Here is a 19,629-nt window from a genome sequence, read left to right as displayed (position 1 = left end):
GACCTGAGCTCAAGTCGGATGCTTAACTGACTGAGCCACCCAGGCGCCCCAGGATTTATTGATTTTTGTGTAACTTTTTTTTGGTAAAACTTTTTTTTCAGTTGTTAACTTTTGTTTGTTTGTTTGTTTATTTTGAGAGAAAGAGAACAAGGCAGGGGCAGAGAGTGAGAGAGGGCGAGAGAGATTCCTAAGCAGGTTCCACACTGTTAGCATAGAGCTTGAACAGGGCTCAATCTCATGAACTGAGACTGAAATCAAGAATGGGATGCTTGGGGCGCCTGGGTGGCTCAGTCGGTTGAGTGTCCAACTTCGGCTCAGGTCATGATCTCACAGTTCGTGGGTTTGACCCCCGCATCCGGCTCTGTGCTGACAGCTAGCTCAGAGCCTGGAGCCTGTCTTCAGATCCTGTGACGACTCCTCTCTCAGACCCTCCCTCCTCATGCTCTCTCTCTCTCTCTCTCTCTCTCAAAAAAAAAAAAAAAAACATTAAAAAAATGGGATGCTTAATGGACTGAGCCACCCATGTGCCTGCCCTTTTTTGGTATGTTTTGTTTGCCACAAGTAAGTTCCAAATTTTAATGAGGGGAAACCCAATAAAATAAAATCCTTTCATACTATGTTTGTAGAAAACTTTCCCTATCTCAAGGTTATAGTAGTACCTTAATTTCCTTTTAGTACTGATATAGTTTCAGTTTTTACATTTATGTCAGAAATTGCAAACATTTTTATCTAATAGGTTGAATTTCACCGGTTAGAAAAAGTGGGGATTGTTGACTCCCCATGTACCCGTTGTGTTTTTCTCAATTGGGATTATCCTCTGATTTGTCCCAGTCCTCACAGCTTTATTTGTCTTATATCTCACATATTTAGATTTGAACATTTTATTTTACCTACATGATCCTTAAGGACATTTGAGTTTGTGACCCCTAATTAGAAAATCCAGAGTTTCTTTTGGTATTTGGATCATAGAGGGAATTGACTTGAATTTTTCCCTCCAGTGACTAGTTAATGGTACCAACAGTTTTTATTGGAGAATTCCCATATATGTTAAATTCTTAAATGTTCTTGAGGTCTTTGCATTTTTCTGTTTGTTGTTACAACAATCACATTTTATAATTTTATATCTAAATTATATGTTCTAAATTTTAATGGCTGGTAGGACCCCACCCCCGCCCTCATTTGACTATTTCAGTATTCCAGTGCATTTTTTCCCTAGATGAAATTCAGAATAATTTCACCCCAAAACAAAAGTAACCTATTGAAATTTTAGTTTTAATTTTCATTCAGTTTAAAATACTTTCTAATTTCCCTTTTGATTTCATGTTTGACCCATAGGTTATTTAGAAGTGTTTGGAAACTAAATAGTTTTCAAATATTTGTGGATTTCCCCAGAGATCTTTCTGTTATTGATTTCTAATTTAGTTCCATTTAGGAACATATTAGTCACAGAACATACTTTGATTTAAATCCTTTTAAATTTATTGAGAATTCTTTTATAGCCATAGAATATGGGATATCTTTGTTTTCTATGGGCACTTTAAAAGAATATATTCTTTTGTTAAATGGAGTGTTCTATAAATGTCAGTTAGGTCAAGTTGGTTATTAGGTCAAGTTGGTTGGTAGTGTTGTTCAAGTCTTTTGTATCCATATTGATTTTCTGTTGATTTGTTCTATCAATTATTGAGGGCAAGGTGTTAGAATCTTTGACTATTATTATAGATTTGCTCATTTCTCCTTGCAGTTCTGTTAATTTTCGTTTCATATATTTTGAAGTTATGTTATTAGACAGACATTTGTTGATAAATTGACCTCTTTATGATTATGAAATAACCCTGTAATATGGTTTGCTCTGAAATCTACTTTGTCTGATATTAATATAGTCTCTTCAGCTTTCTGTTGATTAGTGTTAACATAGCATATTTTTCCTATCCTTTAACTTACCTGTATCTTTATATTTAAAGTGGGTTCCTTATAGGCATAATATATTTTTTATCCAGTCTGACAATCTACATTTTAATTGAGGTGTTTAGCATGTACTCTTTTTTTTTTTTTCCTCCCTGGCTACTTTTACACATTTTGTTTTTGAGGTTCATCCATGGACTCAGTATCAATATGAAGGTAGTTCATACCTTCTTATTTCTGTGTAGTATTTCATTATGTAGATTTTCTATACTTTATTTATCCATTCAGCTTTTGAAAGACAGTTTAATTTTTCCAGTTTGGGCTGTTAACATTTTCACACAAGTCTGTGTGTGACTATTTGGTTCCCTTCTCTGGGAGTGGGATTGCTGGCTCATAGGGTAATTTAACTTTGGAAAAATACTCTTTTATAAAGTTATACAGTTTTACATTAATGCTAGCAATGTATGAAAGTTTTTATTGCTGTACATTCTCACCAAGTTCTTGGATTGTCAGCCTCTTAATTTTGGAAAGCTAGAGATTTGTGTATATGTGTGTTGATTTTATAACTAGTTTTCTTTCTTTTATAAATATTTTCTTGAGAGAGTGCAAGTGGGGGAGAGGTTGGGGGGGTACAGAGGATCTGAAGCGGGCCTCTGACAGGCTGACAGCAGCAAGCCTGATGTGAGGCTCGAACTCATGAACTGTGAGATAATGACCTGAACTCAAGTTGGTTGCTCAACTGACTGAGCTTCCCAGGTGCCCCTATACTAGTTTCCTTCCTGAACTTTTATTAGTTGTTTTTGATCAGATCAGATTGTCTTGAGTTTTCCAAGTAGACAATCATATCATCTGTAAGTAATAGAAATTTGATCTGAACATTTTCAGTATTTCTCTCTTTAGTTTTTCTTTTGGCTGAACCTCATTGACTTAAATTTCCAAAATAGGTTTAATAAATTTGAAAAAGAATTTCATCAAAATAATTAAAATACAAATATGTTGGCATTCTTTGAAAGAGTCCCTTGAAAAACTCAAAAACAACTCATTCTTTAGTGATGTAGTGTGAATGAGCTGTTTCTAAGTTATTAGTTAAACATCTGTAGGCTCATTATCAATTAAATACAAACTTTTGAAGGATAAACGAATTCTTATGTTCATCTCCATGTTTTAAGTTCAGAAGTGTGTACAATCCTTTAAAGCATTTTAAAGAACCTATTTATGTTACATGTTGTAGAAATTCTCTGACAGATTTTTTTAAAGGTATATATTCAGTTGTTATAAATAGTTATTACCTGCCTGTCATAGTCATTGTCAACATTTATGAGTTAATAGGTAATGGCTTTGTGATTCTGGGATATATATGTGTGACAGAACATTACCTAGAGCAGAATTTTTCTTTTCTTCATTTAATTTTTTTCATGTTTTTTTTAGTTTGCGAGAGAGAGAGAATGCATGTATGCAAGTGGGGAAGGGGCATGGAGCTAGGGAGAGAGAGAGTCCCAAACAGGGTCCACACTATCAGTGCAGAGCCCAATGAAGGGCTTGATCAACCATGAGATCATGACCTGAGCTGAAATCAAGAGTCAGATGCTTGAGTGACTGAGCCACCCAGATGCCCCGAGAGCAGGACTTTTCAACCTTGAGACTACTGACATGTAGGGCTGGATATTTTTTGTTGTGTTGTGCTGTCTTGTGCATTATAGGATGTTATCAGCATTCCTGGCCTCTACCCACTTGATGCCAGTAGATGCCTACTATACCCCACCCACCCCACGGCCCCAAACCAAAAATGTCTCCAGACTTTACCAAATATCTCCTCTTGTGGGCAGAATAGCCCTCTCTTGAGAAACAGTGATGTGACAGATCTTGAAGTGGGTTTAGGCACTATCAAATGAGAAGTATGGGCAGGACGTGTGATTAATTCATTGGCTGGTTGGATATCCAATTGGACCATTTATTGAGAATTATATTCTAGTCTAGAGATTGAAGGAACTGGGAATTTGGAGGAATGGTCTTCCTTTTGTCCCAGTTTGTGGATTCCACAAGTCATTTCCTCATCTGCTCTTATTGACCCCTCTGTGGAATAGGAGAACCAGGAGAGGGTAACTGGGAGCTATTAATAAAATGTTAAGAAAGTTATCAGAAGATCCCTTGATGACACCTTGCAACAGCTTTCCTACTTAAGCTCCATTTCTGTCTGTGGTTGTTAGGGTTTGAAATATAGAACCAACTCTAACCCTCTTGGTTCCAGAATAAAGTGATTTTTAAGTCATTTATACAGACTTCCTCAAAAATGATCTTATTTCTTCTGCCCTAGTTCATTATTAGCTATAGGATTGGTACTTCTGTACTTTGGTGACACACATTAGAATCTCTCACGTGGGATCAAAGTGGCATTGTGGGTGATCAGTAGATCTTACTAGTTTTGATTGATTTTGTTATTTCATGGTCTAATTGAGCCAGGTAACATAAGTTACTGAACTGGACTTCATATTTTGCCTTGCTGCTGGGACCTTTTGAAGTGAGTCCTTTATCTACTCTATGCCTTAAATCTACCTATTTCTCAAAGTCATTGAGGGCAATAAAATTACAGTGATATTTATAATGTTACCCTCAACTATAAATAGTCAAACTACAGTTTAAGTAAATGCTATATAAAATCTGGACATACAAAATGGATTTGCCTTTCCAAATCATACCAGTCTTTGAGAATTCATCCAAAGTTCCATTTGTCTCAAACTTTCCTCAACAGTTCTAGCTAACGTGGGTCTTTCCATAGGCTTACACTTTTTCCTCAATGTTTTGTGTCTTATCTCTCTAACAAAACTGTAAGTTTTGTTTTTTTCAGGGAGTTAGGAATGGGAATTGGAAGGGACATCACATTTTAATGTAATCTTAAATCCATTTAATGCTTTCTATCATTTGATCTTCCTACTAACTTTAAGATTGTTAGAACAGACATAATTTTTTCCATTTTACAACTGTGAAATTGGAGTTTTAGAGGAGTCAAGACTTATCCAATGTTATCCAGTTAATAGCTAGTTAAACCAAGGATAGTACCCATGAGGTATTAGAATTCCTAACTAGAAAAATTGTTCAAACCTAAAAACTGTTTTTGATTTGCAATTCTGTTTGCAAGGTGCAGAATCTTAGTGTTGCCTGTTAAAGTATTGAGACATCTAAGCCTGCTATATTAAGTAGGCTGTGTTGTACAAGGTTAGCGGGGATGGCTTGTGCTGAATCACTCCTGCCCTGGGTCTGTCCTCCAGGAAGGACAGGCACTGCAGAATAGCGATCTGGGGGTGGGTATGCAGACTCTGATCTTACAACAGTTGCTCTAGACAGCCTTCTTGGAAGGTGTGCTCTTTCCTGTTCTCAGGCGCCTTTGCTGACCAAAGTCTCCAATGTCCTCTGCTTTAATCCTGAGCATTTCTGCTGCTACTGATAGAGCTTTGTGATGATACCAGCTAAAACTGAGTGTTTTGGGGACAGGCTCCAGTATGCCCTGACCAGGAAGTTAGTATGCTTCAACCAGCATGGAAACCACAGAGAACCTAACCTTGAAGTTAGGAGCTAACTTCCCTGTGCCTGAATTACGCAGTGTAGGTGCTCTGCTATCTGTACTTGAATGCCTGAAGCAGGTCATGCCTGGAGATTGTTTCTGCTTTCAAGGACACTTAGCTTCTCCGACCAGATACTCTTTTACCTTCTTTAATTTTGAATATTGTATATCTATTCTGTTCACATCCCCTAGGTTTCTTTTTCCTGCTGATTTTCTTTCTAGGTCTAGGCTCTGTACCTCAGTGCTTAACCATTAGCCAGCTTCAGAGTCTAGTAATTGGATCATCTGCTCTGTCCAACATATAATTAGCTAATTGGGCTCTATTCGATTTATTCCTGACCTTGACAGGTCTCCAGCTGGTGTTAACTAGTTTAAGAACTATTTAACTATTTAACAACCTGATACATCTCTTCCCCCCGATCTTGACCAAAGCCTTCAGTAAAAACTCTGGTTTCTTGTCTCTACTCTGTCCCTTAGCCCTGGGTGACACTAGTGATGGCTTTGTGATTGGGTTGTGAGACTGACCCTTATGTGTACAACCTGAGCATATTGCTTATATATTTCTCAAGACTGAGTCTGTCTTTTCTAAAAGACATCTAAAAAGCAACAGAAAATCAAAGACTGCCTTTTTTGGTAGCAGTTCTTTGATTTATTCTGTTGGAGATCCAGATTCACCTTTTTATAAAATATTCTTCCACGTAGGGGCGCCTGGGTGGCTCAGTCAGTTAAGCGTCCGACTTCGGTTCAGGTCATGATCTCGTGGTTCATGGGTTGGAGCCCCACCTCGGGCTCTGTGCTGACAGCTAGCTCAGAGTCTGGAGCCTATCTTCGGATCCTATAATTCCTTCTCTCTCTGACCCTCCCCTGCTCACGCTGTTTCTCTCTCTCTCTCAAAAATAAATTAAAAAACATTAAAAAATTAAAAAAAATATTCTTCCACATAATATACCAACAATAGTAAACCTTGATCCACATATCAGAGGTACCATTTGATAAAAATAAGTAGTGTATAAGAACTCAATAAAACTAGCCTGTTTAACGGAAGCATCATAAAAACTTGTGTGGGGGGAAAAAAGCATGTAGCTGTGGTAGCAAGTATAAAACAGATATCAGAACTGAGAATTCATAAAAACTACACAGCTCAGCACCAGGGATGGTTTCACAGCTGCTCGGATGCCGCAACCACCAGGTACTAGGCCTCACCGTGACCATTCAGAGAGTAGGATTTCTGGTTGTTTGCATCATGCAAAGCCATCTTTTACTGACAATAAACCATTATAAAATATCGAGAGTCATTAGTTAAGAAGAGAAAGGGTTTAGTTTTCCCTCTTAATACAAGGAATAGAGAAACTGCTGCTGGTGGCAAACATTGAAATTGGAACAAAGTATGTATCAGCAAAACTCCTGTAATCAGAGTTTTACTAAAGGCTGCAGGCAGGGTGAGACACCCACCTAATGGACATTACTGAGGAAGGAAGGGGAGATGGGGTGAACATCTGTTGGCTGCTTCTGTGGTTAGACATGTACTAGGTACTTTATGATGCTATCTCATATAATCTTTATAATACCTCAGTGGTGTAGCTGGTGGTTCCACATTGTATGAACAGCTAAGGTCACATTACTATGGAGTATTTGCACTGGGCTTTGACTCTGGATCTAACTCCAAACCCTTGCTCCTTAGAATGAGGCAGGATTGCTTTAGAAAATGAAAGCTGCTGATTTTGGCAGAAAGGTAGGCAATAGAAAGGACTGTCTGAATTCCCTCATTTCGTAAAGATTGCTCCATTTGAAAGCAGGGTATGTTAGTTTCCAACACCAGCTGTTAGGATCACCTATGGAGATTTCAAAAAATAAAACAACCCCACCACCCTGAGGATTCTGAATCTCAGTGGCTTCTGGATATGGGGCTGACTACCAAGGTGATTCTGATGTGCTGTTAGGATTGAGAAATGTTTATATGTAGAGAACAATGAAATGGTTATGAGCCCTGGAGTCGTCCTGGAGATAATATCTCCATCATTCTTGTGAGAGGAAACTGAGGCCCAGAGAGCTCAGAGGCCAGATATTTCTTCATTCAGTATAGCACTTACCCAGCATTAACTGTTTGTTATTTTAGGTAATCCAAAAACACAAGCTAAAAATGCTTTTTCTGCCTTTGAAGAGTTTTTAGCTGACAGCCACACAGTTGATGAATGTAGTGCCACATTTGGAATCCAGGTTTCCTGAATTCATTGGTGTTATAAAGCCTTCTGAATATTATCATTTCCAGGTCCTCTTTGAGATCCCTCCAAGCTGTGTCAATGGTCCCCATTAACACTGTGGTAAGTGGCCTCCAAAGCCCATGGCTCCCTGTTCCAGAAGTCTCCTGCCTGCCTTTCTGCCTCATTACCAGCCTGGTATTCAACCCTCCCCACCCCCCCATTTTGCCTTAGGTTCACAGGCCCACAACTTTTAAGTGGACTGCTTTGTTCTCAGTTCATTTTTAAGTGTCTTACCTGGAAAAGGCCTGAAAAGCTGCAGAATGATTATTTTAGAAATGCAGTGCTTGGATGACACCTGCCCTATGGTGGTCATCCTGATCTCTTTGCTGTGCTTTCTAATTAGTTCACAGTCATCTGACTCATCCTACAGTGTTTTTGTGGGCTGCATATTTTTCAGAGCTTTCCCTAGACCTCTCCAGGCAGTGAACACAGCGGAGGGCTGGGAGCCATTCCCCCCAGTCACTGGGGAGGGAAGGAGGAAGGAAGGCAATGTGTGTCCCGAGCACTGTGCTAGACTCTTTTCTGTGTATTTTTTTTCTTTCGTAGCCTTTTTTTTCTCCGTATCCTTGGCAGAGAAAGTTTCTGCATCTGCAAAATAGGGACAATAACTCAACGTTACAGAAGTTAAGTAATGTTTTCAAGGTTATGTAAACAAGTTTTGTTGCTAGAAATCCAACCTTAGAACCTTCTGACTTAAAGGTCATGCTCTTTTCCTTATACCACATGCCACATCATATATAAAGCTTTTACTCTAGTCCCAAACTATTTTTTGGGTAAGTGACTCTAAATTTGATTTCTGATATGCTCAGTAAGTTTTAGAAATCAGTGCTTTGATTTAACAGTTCAGGAAGGATATAGTCATTGGGATGGGACTCCAGACAAGGTAGCATTAGGTGTCATAGTTGGAGAATTGCAGTGAGGCTAGACACTGAGCCAGCAGGCCAGTCCATCAGAACCAGGGGCCAACAGAGCCACTCTCCCAGGCCAGTGTCAGAACTTGGAATACTCAGTATGACCAAAGCATAAATGCTAAGTCGAAGTCCTTGGGGAGCTGGAAGTGGTATGGATGGATGGACCTTCATGTCAGAACTATCTCCTGTTACACATTATGCTGAACGGAGATGACTAATCTCTCCTTTTAAAGGAACAGTCTTTTCTTTTAGTCTTAAATTACAGCTTGAGTTTTTATGTATCTGCCTTTTTTTTTTTTTTGGTAATACTTATCTGCCTCTCAGTTTTTGAATCTGAAATAATTTTGAATTGAAAATAATTCAGGGGTGCCTGAGTGGCTCAGTCTGTTAAACGTCTGACTTCAGCTCAGGTCATGATCTCACCATTTGTGAGTTTGAGCCCGGCATCAGCTCAGAGCTTGGAGCCTGCTTCGGATTCTATGTCTCCATCTCTCTCTGCCCCTCCCCTGCTCGCACTGTCTCTCTCTCTCTCTCTCTCTCTCAAAAGAAACAAACATTAAAAAAGTTTCTTTTTAATTGAAAATAATTCATTTATTGTAATGAGGAAATGAGAACATATATGTGAATGATTGTTGCAAACTGTAGGCTATCCATGCAGATACCAGGTATGAGACCTCAGCTTCTGTAAAAATGAACAGATTGGTAAGAACAGCAGTTTTGATATCAGGTGAAGAGAGCAGTGATTTTTGGAGTGTGAATGCTCCAGGAGAAGCAAAACCAAAATGGGAAGCTGCATTGGGAGTGGAGCGGAGAGCTTTAGATTCTTGGGGGTGGAGAGGCTATAGATAAGATGTGTGAGTGCCTGGAGATGGTTGGGAAATCAGAGACTAAAACTGATTGGATACTGACCCGGAGTCTTACTCCAGCTAGTTGTTGCTGTGTGCTTGTGGACAGCACCTTGTGCAGTCTTTAGCTCAGTGATGAGTTCTTGAGAGCCTGACATTATACCTAAATGTGATGGAGTGTCCTACGGAAATTGAGTCCTGGGCTATAACATTTACACATGTAAATGGAAACCAGTTGCAAATGGGGATTGGCATGAGTCTATGTGACAGATTGGAAGACCAACGTACCAAGACAGTTATCTATACGAGTTGGGACTACTCAGAGCTGAAGCTAACAGCAACATTTGACTCTACCCTCCTCTACCTTGTTTCTTTTCTTTTACCAAAACATAGTATTACTGTGTTCTTGAGAGTGAATTATAATTAAAGTAACCACAGTGTAAAGCTCATCAACCCAGGGTCTCCAAGTGGAGTAGAGAAGCTGGTTAGAGAAGAGGTATTATGTAATGACCTAATTATGAGGCCTGCCATCTGCTCAGGAGTCACGCCTGCCTGGTTAGGGTTCCCTGATTGTGTTTTTCAAGGAGGATGCTAGCTTGTTTAGGGAGGCGTATGTGTATATACTTGCATGTGTGTGTGTGTGTGTGTGTGTGTGTGTGTGTGTGTGTGTGTGTGTGTGGTGTAGGTAAACGACACTAGAAATATTAATGCCTTTCTTGAAAGAGGTTGGTGGGTTGTGGGGGGAGGGAGTTGAAGCAGCCTTGGAGGGCTCCTAAGCAGATGTTACCCGTTAGCATAGAGAGCACTGATGGAAGGTTAATTATTTTGTAGACGTGCTCCACATATTAGGGGAGGGGCAGTCAGGCGAGGGTGGTTGTCAGCATGTGGCCTGAGATTTCAGGTCTACCTGGAGAACCAACCGATACATTTTTCTTTATGAAGGAGAAAGAATGAAAAATGCACTTTGTATTATCAGTGGGTGGTTTCCTACTAGGGGTAAAAACATTAAATCCAGGATCCTGAAAAAATAGGAAAAACAGTCAATGTTGAACTGAAATGCAAACCACTGTGCTCAGGGCACCTGATGGGTTAGTTGCTTCTGAAGAGATCAGTGAATCTCAAAAATCAGTGAAAAAAATCATATGGATAGCAGGCAGGTGTCAGGTGAAGGGAGTGTGTCTTTGGGCTTGCTCTGGGTATTGTGCTCAACTGGAAAGGAGTCTCTGGACTGTGAGCCGAGAGGCTGAGACCCAGGAGGGTATCCACACGTAGCTTGTACGCTAAGACATAGGGAAAATGTCAAATTTTTTTTGGTCTTAAATATCAAACTTTCTAAATACTCTTTAGGAGAATCTTTAACAGAAAATCTCTTTGTCTTCAGGTTTCAGAAGTGTGCACATGTCAGGACAAATAGCAGGTGATTGCAGTGAACATCCCAAAGGGAGTAATGTTTTGCCAATCCCTACCCCATTCCCATCTATTAGAGAGTTCTTTAAAATTAATTTTCTCCTATTGCCTACCCATTACCCTTCAGTATGAAAGCAATATTGTCTTTTAGAGAATAATAATTCAAAGTCCTACACAGAATTGAGGAGGTTGATGTGTTTTGTATCCCTAAAGAATCCCCAAAATACGGCAGTTACCCACCTCCCCGTGCCAGAGGTTTTCCTGTCCCTTTAAACCAGTGCCATATTTTTATTTTACAGATAAGGAAGTGGAGGCCCAGAAAAGTGTAGTGACCTGCTCAAGGTCATATCTTGTCATTTGTGGAACTTGGACCACAACTAGGTCTCCTGACTCCTAGCCTGTTTTTTCTGTTGCCCTGTGGTATCTCTCATGTGGAGATTTATTTGAAATGTTGCCAGGATTTCTGTGACAGTGGCAGTCACACCTGATTACGGTAAGTATGTGGACATAACCCTCTGGACATTATGAGGCTCTCACTGGTGTCAACTTCCAGCAGAGTTCTCAGAGAAGCAGGAAAGGCTTTTTTTTTCTTTTTCTTTTTTTTTCTTTTTGAGAGAGAGAGAGAGGGAGGGAGGGGCAGAGAGACAGGGAGACACAGAATCTGAAGCAGCTCCAGGCTCTGCACTGTCAGCACAGAGCCTGACGTGGGGCTTGAATTCATGAACTGTGAGATCATGACCTGGCCTGAAGTCAGACACTTAACTGACTGGGCCACCCTGGAGTCCCTGCCAAGATTTTGAAGTAGAAAGTTTTACTTCCACAACTAAGCCTGCCTCTCCTCTTCCCTTTGACCACCACTTCTCGTCAGACCCTGTTTCTGGAACAACTTTGGGATAGCCTTTCTTTTTCCCTCGACTTCCCTAGAATTCAAACTTGAACTTGAGAAAACATCCAGCAAAGAAGTTTCTCTGTAGGATCTTAAATAGCTATGTAAAATGTGGGGACAGTATATTTTGTTTTCCCCAGTGGCAGATCTCTTCAGGAGAATAGAGATTTGCAGTCATTAGTTTCCTTTCCTCCACAAAGACAGCCAGCATGGTCAGACTTCTTTGCCACTTCTCTTACCCTTGGACCACTGATAGGCTTTACTTAATTTGGTCACACACACACACATTTTTAACATAAAGAGTTGCTCTGATTATATTCTAAGTGTTCTTAGTATACTGCAGTTTTTACTTATTTCAAAAAGATCTGAAATGGTTTTGATCCTGGGATCAGATGATCCAGTGGTTCCCCAAAATGGCAGGTAATCTGTATTGCCTGAGAGGCTTTAAGAAAAAAATTAGATCTTAGGGCCCTACAAAAAACAGACCTACTGAATCAGACTCTTTATCAGCATTTAGCTATTTGCCAAGTACATTATCAGTGATGTAATGTGTACTTTGTATATTGGGTACTTAATACGTGGCTTATGAGTTTATCTAGAACCTGTTGGGAGGACAAAAGGTTTTGTTTTTTTAGAACACTTAGTACACTATGTTCAATGTGACATTGTAAGGTGAATCTGTTTTTTTCTGCAATAATGTAAGAATGAATAGTAAAAAGCGTTCTCTAAGTATCTTTTGAATTGGGCCATTTGAAAATGGACTGGGCTACCTGCAGTGTGCCAGATCCACTGAAGTACACAGAAACGTTTTAATTTAGGGCTCTACAAAAAGAAGTAATTTTTTTTCCATAATATTTTATTGTCAAATTGTTTTCCATACAACACCCAGTGCTCTTCCCCTTAAGTGCCCTCCACCATCACCACCACCTCTTTTCCCCCCTCCCCCTTCCCCCTTAACCCTCAAAAAAGAAGTAATTTTAAAATGTACACTTAACGATACATAGGAAGAAAATTGACGTGAATAAAATACTTTCTTTGAGTAAAAATAGATAATTTATTTGTTTTCAAATGGCACATCTTTTAAAACTTGATTATTAAAAAGCACAATCCCGGGGTACCTGGGTGGCTCAGTTGGTTAAGCGTCTGACTTTGGCTCAGGTCATGATATCATGATTTGTGAGTTCGAGCCCTGTATCAGGCTGTGCTGACAGCTCAGAGCGTGGAGCCTGCTTCAGATTCTGTGTCTCCCTCTCTCTCTGCCCTTCCCCTGCTTATGTTCTCTCTTCTCTCTCTCTCTCAAAAATAAATAAACATTTTAAAAAAGCGCAGTCCTAAAGTACTCATTTGGCTGTCCATAATTTTGTACTTGGACTGAATATGAAAATTGTAGCATGTTAATGTTTACTGCCTTCGTAGAGTTTAATTCAATCTTCTACTTTTATGGATGGGGAAGCTGAGACCCAGTGAAGAAGAGTGAAAAGTATTGGGGCACCTGGGTGGCTCACACGGTTAAGTGTCCAACTTTGGTCTAGGTAGTGATCTCGCCATTCCTAGGTTCAAGCCCTGCGTTGGGCTGTGTGCTGACAGCTCAGAGCCTGGAGCCTGTTTCAGATTCTGTTTCCCTCTCTGTCTCTGCCCTTCCCCCCACTCACGCTCTGTCTCTCTCTCTCAAAAATAAACATTAAAAAAATTCAAAATTATTAATCAAGATCTTCTATAGGCACATAATAGTTACCTACTTATACTAGCTGAGGAAAATGATTAAAAGATAAGGTAGGCAGGGGTGTCTTCTGGAACCTAGGAGCAGTGGTGCTGCTGACCCTTAGGAATATCAGGAAGAAGAAAGCTCTCAGGGGTTTCTGTCTCTCTGTCTCTCTCTCATATCTCAGCTTTTTTCTGCCTCGGCGTTGGTCTTTTCTTTCTTGCAGGTGGGCTTTCTCTGATCACTCATTCATGTGGCTCACTATGGTTACCGTACACCTGCCACTTTTACTTACACTTTAAGTTGCCTGCTCAGACTTATACCAATAATTCCACTTCTGTGGGAGAAAGAAGCTGATTGATCCAAGCTTGAGTCTAGTTGGTTCTATCAACTCTAACGAGGTGGAGGTGAGGGTATTATTTAGTTAGACATGAGTGATGGAAGAGAGGGAATGTTCAGAGGAAGGCGAGTCACTGAGTTGGGCAGACACCCCACAGTTTTTCTGAGAGTACAACTAATAAATTACAGTATTCTAGGGGAAAATGAGGATGATCCGGATATTGGTATATGGGAGTAGTAGAAGGTAGGAAATGGGGTAGGGAGTGGTCACATTTATAGTAACCAGGATCACAGGAAAGGGGGCTTGGGAGGTGTGAGGGAGGCAGATGGGGCTTGGTTTCAGTTTTAAATATGTAGAATTGAGAGTGCCTGTGAAAATTACAGGAAATGGAAATGTCTGTCAGGTTAATTGAGTAAGTCAAGAATGTATGGGTCTGGACCTCAGGGGAGAGTTGTCAATATTATGAATGTAATTAAAGGATGCTTAATGGGTGAACTCGCTCAGGGAGCATTTATAGAATGAATAGAGACGACTCAGGACTGAACCCTGAAGAAACACTAACATTTAAAAAGCAGGAAGATGAGTTCTCTTTTTTTTTTCTTTTGTATGTTTGTTTTTGAGAGAGAAAGAGTACAAGCAGAAGAGGGGCAGAGAGAGCGGGAGACACAGAATCTGAAGCAGGCTCCAGGCTCTGAGCGGTCAGCACAGAGCCTGATGCGGGGCTTGAACTCACGAACTGTGAGATTGTGATCTGAGCCAAAGTTGGATGCTTAACCAACTGAGCCACCCATACATGCTGAAGAGGAGGAATTCTAAAGGAGATCAAGAAGTGGACAGAGATATAAGAGGAAACCTGAGTATGTAATGTCCTTTCCTTTGGGGGCCCAATGGAAAGAGTGCATGATTCCAGAGTGTTGCCAGAGAAACGTGCTGCATGGCTGACATGTGAGACAACACCTGAAAAGCAGTGTACTTGATTGAGCCATGGAGAGGCCCCTGTAGAGGACAGAAAACAGAGTACAAGAGACTTTTGAATGACTGAGAGGTGAAACGTGGAGAGAGAGAGAAGAGTATTAGGCCATTAAAAATGTCTGGTTGTAAAAGAGGAACGAGATGGTAGCTAGTTGGGTTAAGAAAAGGGTGGAGAGGGGCATCTGGGTGGCTCAGTCGGTTGAGTGTCCGACTTTGGCTCATGTTACAATCTCACAGCTTTTGAGTTCGAGCCCCACGTTGGGCTCGCTGCTGTCAGCACAGAGCCTGCTTCGGATCTTCTCTCTTTCTCTCTCTGTCTCAAACATAAATTTAAAAAAAGGGGGGGGGACGAAGGGTTTGTTTTTCCCCTTTTTTCTTTTTAAGGTCAGAGAGACTTAGAGCATGTTTCAATACTGGTGGGAAAGAGGCTGTAGAGAGGAGCCACTGGAAATACAGGAGAGGAGGGACAGTTTCTGGAGTAAAATCCTTAAAGATGGAGTGATGGGCTCCAGAGACAGGAGGAGGGATGGAGGCAGGCTGACTGATGGAAGGAGCTTAGAAGAGAGAGGGTTGTGAAAGTTGAGGACACTGGCTGGATTCAGGACTCTTGGGGACTCCGAAACTATTGCTAATTTGGGGAGGTGGAAAGGGAGGAGTTTAGGCCCCTTTCTGTGTTAAGATTTTTTTTTATCTTTTTTTTTTACATTTATTTATTTTTGAGAGATAGAGACAGAGCGTGAACAGGGGAGGGGCAGAGAGAGAAAGAGACACAGGACCTGAAAGCAGGCTCCAGGCTCTGAGCTACCAGTCAGATTTTTAAAATGATGCTTTTGACCCAGAGAATAATTTTAGAAATGAGAGTGGAGGGTCTATGCTCCATAGATCAGTGGAAGTTGGGGGGAAGGTGGTATACCTGGGAGTAGGATCTCCTTGCACTTGAACTCTTTATCTGAGCCAGGTTGTAGACGTGCTCAGCATTGGGTTCTCAGGTTTCCTTAGGATTGAATCACTAATTGCAATGAAGCAGGCTCAGACCAGTCAGCATCTCTTAATATTCAGCACTCAGAGAAAAATCTAAAGGTATCTATCTGTTCAAAATTTCAGTGGAAATGTTCCCACAACCTCACATACTCTTACTAATATAGCCCTGTTGGGAGGCGTATGGTCTGATTTTGTCTAATGCTAACAGTTTTTTACTTCAGTCCAAACCCTTGAGTTAATTACTGCTTGAAAGCGGAGCGGTAAGGCACCCGTTTTCCTCTACAGCCCTGGGAGTGGGAGGGAAGAAGCGTGAGGAGTTCCTCCTCCACGCAGGCCTTCTCCTTCAACTGAGACCACGTGGCCCCGGGAACCTGAATTCCCCAGGGTGCCTTCGTGAAGATGGAGGTGAAAGAGATACCCAAGGTCAGTGAAAAGAAGTAGATTTAAGAGTAAGATTAGCATCATCACCATCCTCACTTCCTCCCCAGCCTAAAATGCTAGTCCCCAGCCAAAGGTGCTGCTGCTGCTCCATCTGGGTCTCTTGCGCCTCCTGTGGAAACAAGTGTGGCAGAGAAAAGTCTCTTGCCAGGACTTGACCCCCTGCTGTTAGAGTGCACACAAAGGGCAGGAGGAGTGGGGTTAGGGCCAAGAAGGCCGGACTGTAACCCAAGCTTTGTAGCTGAAGTCCCTCCCACAGTCCGCTTGTGCAGCAGATCCCCGGAAATGATCTCTTCCACTGTGCTGGAAGTGCTGACAGCTGGCACACCAAAAGTGACTTGGCACTCTTCCATACTGTCACTCAGCTCTCCTTGTGATGCGGTGTGGGTTTTTGTTGTTGTTGTTGTTGTTGTTGTTACCTAGAATGGAACCTGATGGGAGTGTTAGGGTACCATCTCTCACTCACAGTTGGGGACTAAATCCCACTCCCCCTGTTCCTCAAGACAGCACAGTGGCCCACCCTTAAGTGAATGGTTCCAGGGGTGGGGTCATGGAATGTTTAGTGAATTTTTTTTTTTTTTTGCATTGCTGTGTCTCACTTTTCTTTATTGGTGAAATGAGATTTGAGTCCCTGAGTGGGTGATGAGAAAATCATAGTAGATTATGCTGGGGTGGGGCGTGCTTTGGAAGCCTGTTTTGTAGGTGGGCTTTGGGAAATGAGCACGTGAGGCACAGATCCAGGGCACTGGGCACAAACATGCCCAGGTTATTGGGGTCCTGCGGCTCACAGAATGAACCTGTGGTTCCCCCCCGGATAAATGTATATAATAATACTTGGCCTCACAGGATTGTCATGAGGATGCAATTAGATGATGCATGTGAAAGTGCTTGACACAGAGCTGAATCTCAGTAGTGCTATTTTTGGATGTGTCCTAAACAGATGTGCTATAAAGTAGCTGGAAGATGTGAAGGTCTGATGGAGGAAAGGCCATGTTGCATTATATTGGGTGTGTGTTTCTTTTCCTTACAGTCACTGCCAGAGCAGTTTTTCAGACTGCTGCCCAGAGTCATGGTGCTTCTGTGATCATTGGCTGAAGCTCTTGAGCTCTAGAGGCCATTTTCCTCTAGACATATGTGCCTCTGCGTGTCACCATGAGGACCCAGGCCTTGATAAACTTCTCATAAGCATGGTTAATTGAGCTCATTATTATAATTCACTGTCATTCCCTTGCATCCTGGATGTTTGTGTGTGCGTCATGTGTTTATACCACCATTAGACTCAAGCATAATTGTTAAAGAACAATTTTTAATGTTTATTTTTGAGAGACAGACGTGAGCAGGGGTGGGCAGAGAGAGAGGGAGACAGAGAATCCCAAGCAGGCTCTGCAGTGTCAGCACAGTACCCGACATGGGACTCGAACTCATGGACTGCAAGATCATGAGCTGAGCCAAAGTTGGCTGCTCAACCGACTGAGCCACCCAGGTGCCCCATTAACATACAGGTTTTTAAACTGGCATTCTGTTAAGGACTGCTGTGCCTTTTATAGTTGAGTGGGAGTGTCAGTCAGTGTGTACTGTAAATTTTCTGACTAGAAAGGCATTTTTTCTATTTTGATCCCAGAATATCACTTGAGAGAGAGACTGGGTTAGAGCTGGGTCGGAGGAACCTGGGAGAGTGTGTGGGGCACTCTGGACCAGATTATCCATCCCCCGACCATCACCAATCTTTTGTCCCTGCTTAGTACTGCCGTCAGATCAGACAGGCATCGGTCCACCTCACTGCCCTTACTGTGACAGAGGGGTGGACACATTTCCTGGAAAATTAACCTGTCAGAACTATGGTAAGTATAGAAAACAAATTAATGCACAGTATCTATGATGGACAAAATATCAGACTTTTAAATAAAGAAAGGATCAATAACAATGTTGTGCCCAGCCATTTGGAACCTGAGGCAGAAGGAAAAAAATAAACACTCCATCTTTATTGAAAAATTTGAAACTTGAAAAAAGAAATTGAAATGTGTTTGTGAATTTTTTGCATTAATGTTCATTTACAAAGTATATTACAAATATTATTTACTTTGAGCTTTCCTCCGCTGCTGCTAAGGTGCTCTGTCCTTTCAAGGAAGCTAAGGCTGCTTTGGGTGAGCCCCTTACTTCATCTGGCAACCAGCAGTGCCCAGCAGTGCCCACTCAGAAAAAAATAAAAGTGATTTACTTTGATTACTGAGTGTTTTGGCACTCCCTTAAATTTTGCACCCCAGGAAGGTGCCTCTCTCCCCACACCCTAGTCCTAGCCCTAGTTTTACATCAGAGGCAGGGGGAAGCTTCTCCACAGATCATTTAGTGCCCTGGTTGGTGCTGGTGTGCTCCTGGCCCTTTTTGGAGACTTACCTTCTTAACATGCCTCCCCAGGTTTGGAGGACAGGCTTTTCTTTAAAAGCAAACAACTAGAAGTTTTTTCTAACTTAAGAGAGATAATCTAGGGGCACCTGGGTGGCTCAGTCAGTTAAGTAGCCAGCTTCAGCTCAGGTCATGATCTCACAGTTCATGGGTTCGAGCCCCACGTCGGGCTCTGTGCTGACAGCTAGCTTAGAGCCTGGAGCCTGCGTCAGATTCTGTGTCTTCCTCTCTCTCTGACCCTCCCCTGCTCGCACTGTCTCTCTCTGTCTCTGAAAAAGAAATGAAAGACATTAAAAAAATAAAAAAAAAAGAAAGATAATCTGTGGTCATTATAACAAAAAAAATTAGAGAATAGAGAAAAGGGGGCCATGGCGCCTGTGAAAAAGCTTGTGGCGAAGGGGGGCAAAAAAAAGAAGCAAGTTCTGAAGTTTACGTTGGACTGCACCCACCCCGTAGAAGACAGAATCATGGATGCTGCCAACTTTGAGCAGTTTCTTCAAGAGTGAATCAAAGTGAATGGAAAAGCTGGGAACCTCGGTGGAGGGGTTGTGACCATTGAAAGGAGCAAGAGCAAGATCATTGTAACTTCTGAGGTGCCTTTTTCCAAAAGGTATTTGAAATATCTCACAAAAAAATACTTGAAGAAGAATAACCTATGTGATTGGTTGCGCGTAGTTGCTAACAGCAAAGAGAATTACGAGTTGCATTACTTCCAGATAAACCAAGATGAGGAAGAGGAGGAAGAGGAGGATTAAAGCTCGTTTATCTGCAATATTTTGTATGAGTTCTTGAATAAAACTTGGGAACCAAAAAAAAAAAAAATAGAGAAAAGGGTAAGGAAGAAGGCAATCATCTATAGTCCCATCATCTGTAGGTAACTCAGTCTTTGGAAGGTTTTTGCATGTTTTAGCCGTAACATCTTGTTTTAGTCATAACATTTTGTTGTATTTTCTTCCAATGGTTTTGCTACACATATGTGTTTTCTTTCTTTTTTTTTCTTTTCACATAGTTGTGTTCCCAAC

General features: G+C 41.3%; 1 protein-coding gene and 1 pseudogene across 17 annotated transcripts in view; both read left to right on the top strand.

The window, feature by feature from the left end:
* Nucleotides 1-19,629, top strand: part of AAK1 (AP2 associated kinase 1) — a 164,417-nt gene that overhangs the window by 44,317 nt on the left and 100,471 nt on the right. The window contains exon 1 of one of the 17 annotated variants that reach the window (XM_029937523.1): nt 11,319-11,378. The exons of the other annotated variants lie outside the window; for them this stretch is intronic. The gene's annotated coding sequence lies outside the window, so the exon portion shown is untranslated. Of the gene's footprint in view, nt 1-11,318; nt 11,379-19,629 lie in introns of those variants that run through there. 17 annotated transcript variants of the gene reach the window in all.
* LOC115289914 lies at nt 18,976-19,362 on the top strand (annotated as a pseudogene).

Source organism: Suricata suricatta, chromosome 4 (assembly GCF_006229205.1).
Source record: "Suricata suricatta isolate VVHF042 chromosome 4, meerkat_22Aug2017_6uvM2_HiC, whole genome shotgun sequence".
NCBI classification, from domain to species: domain Eukaryota; kingdom Metazoa; phylum Chordata; class Mammalia; order Carnivora; family Herpestidae; genus Suricata; species Suricata suricatta.
This window is presented reverse-complemented; position numbering and strand designations above follow the sequence as displayed.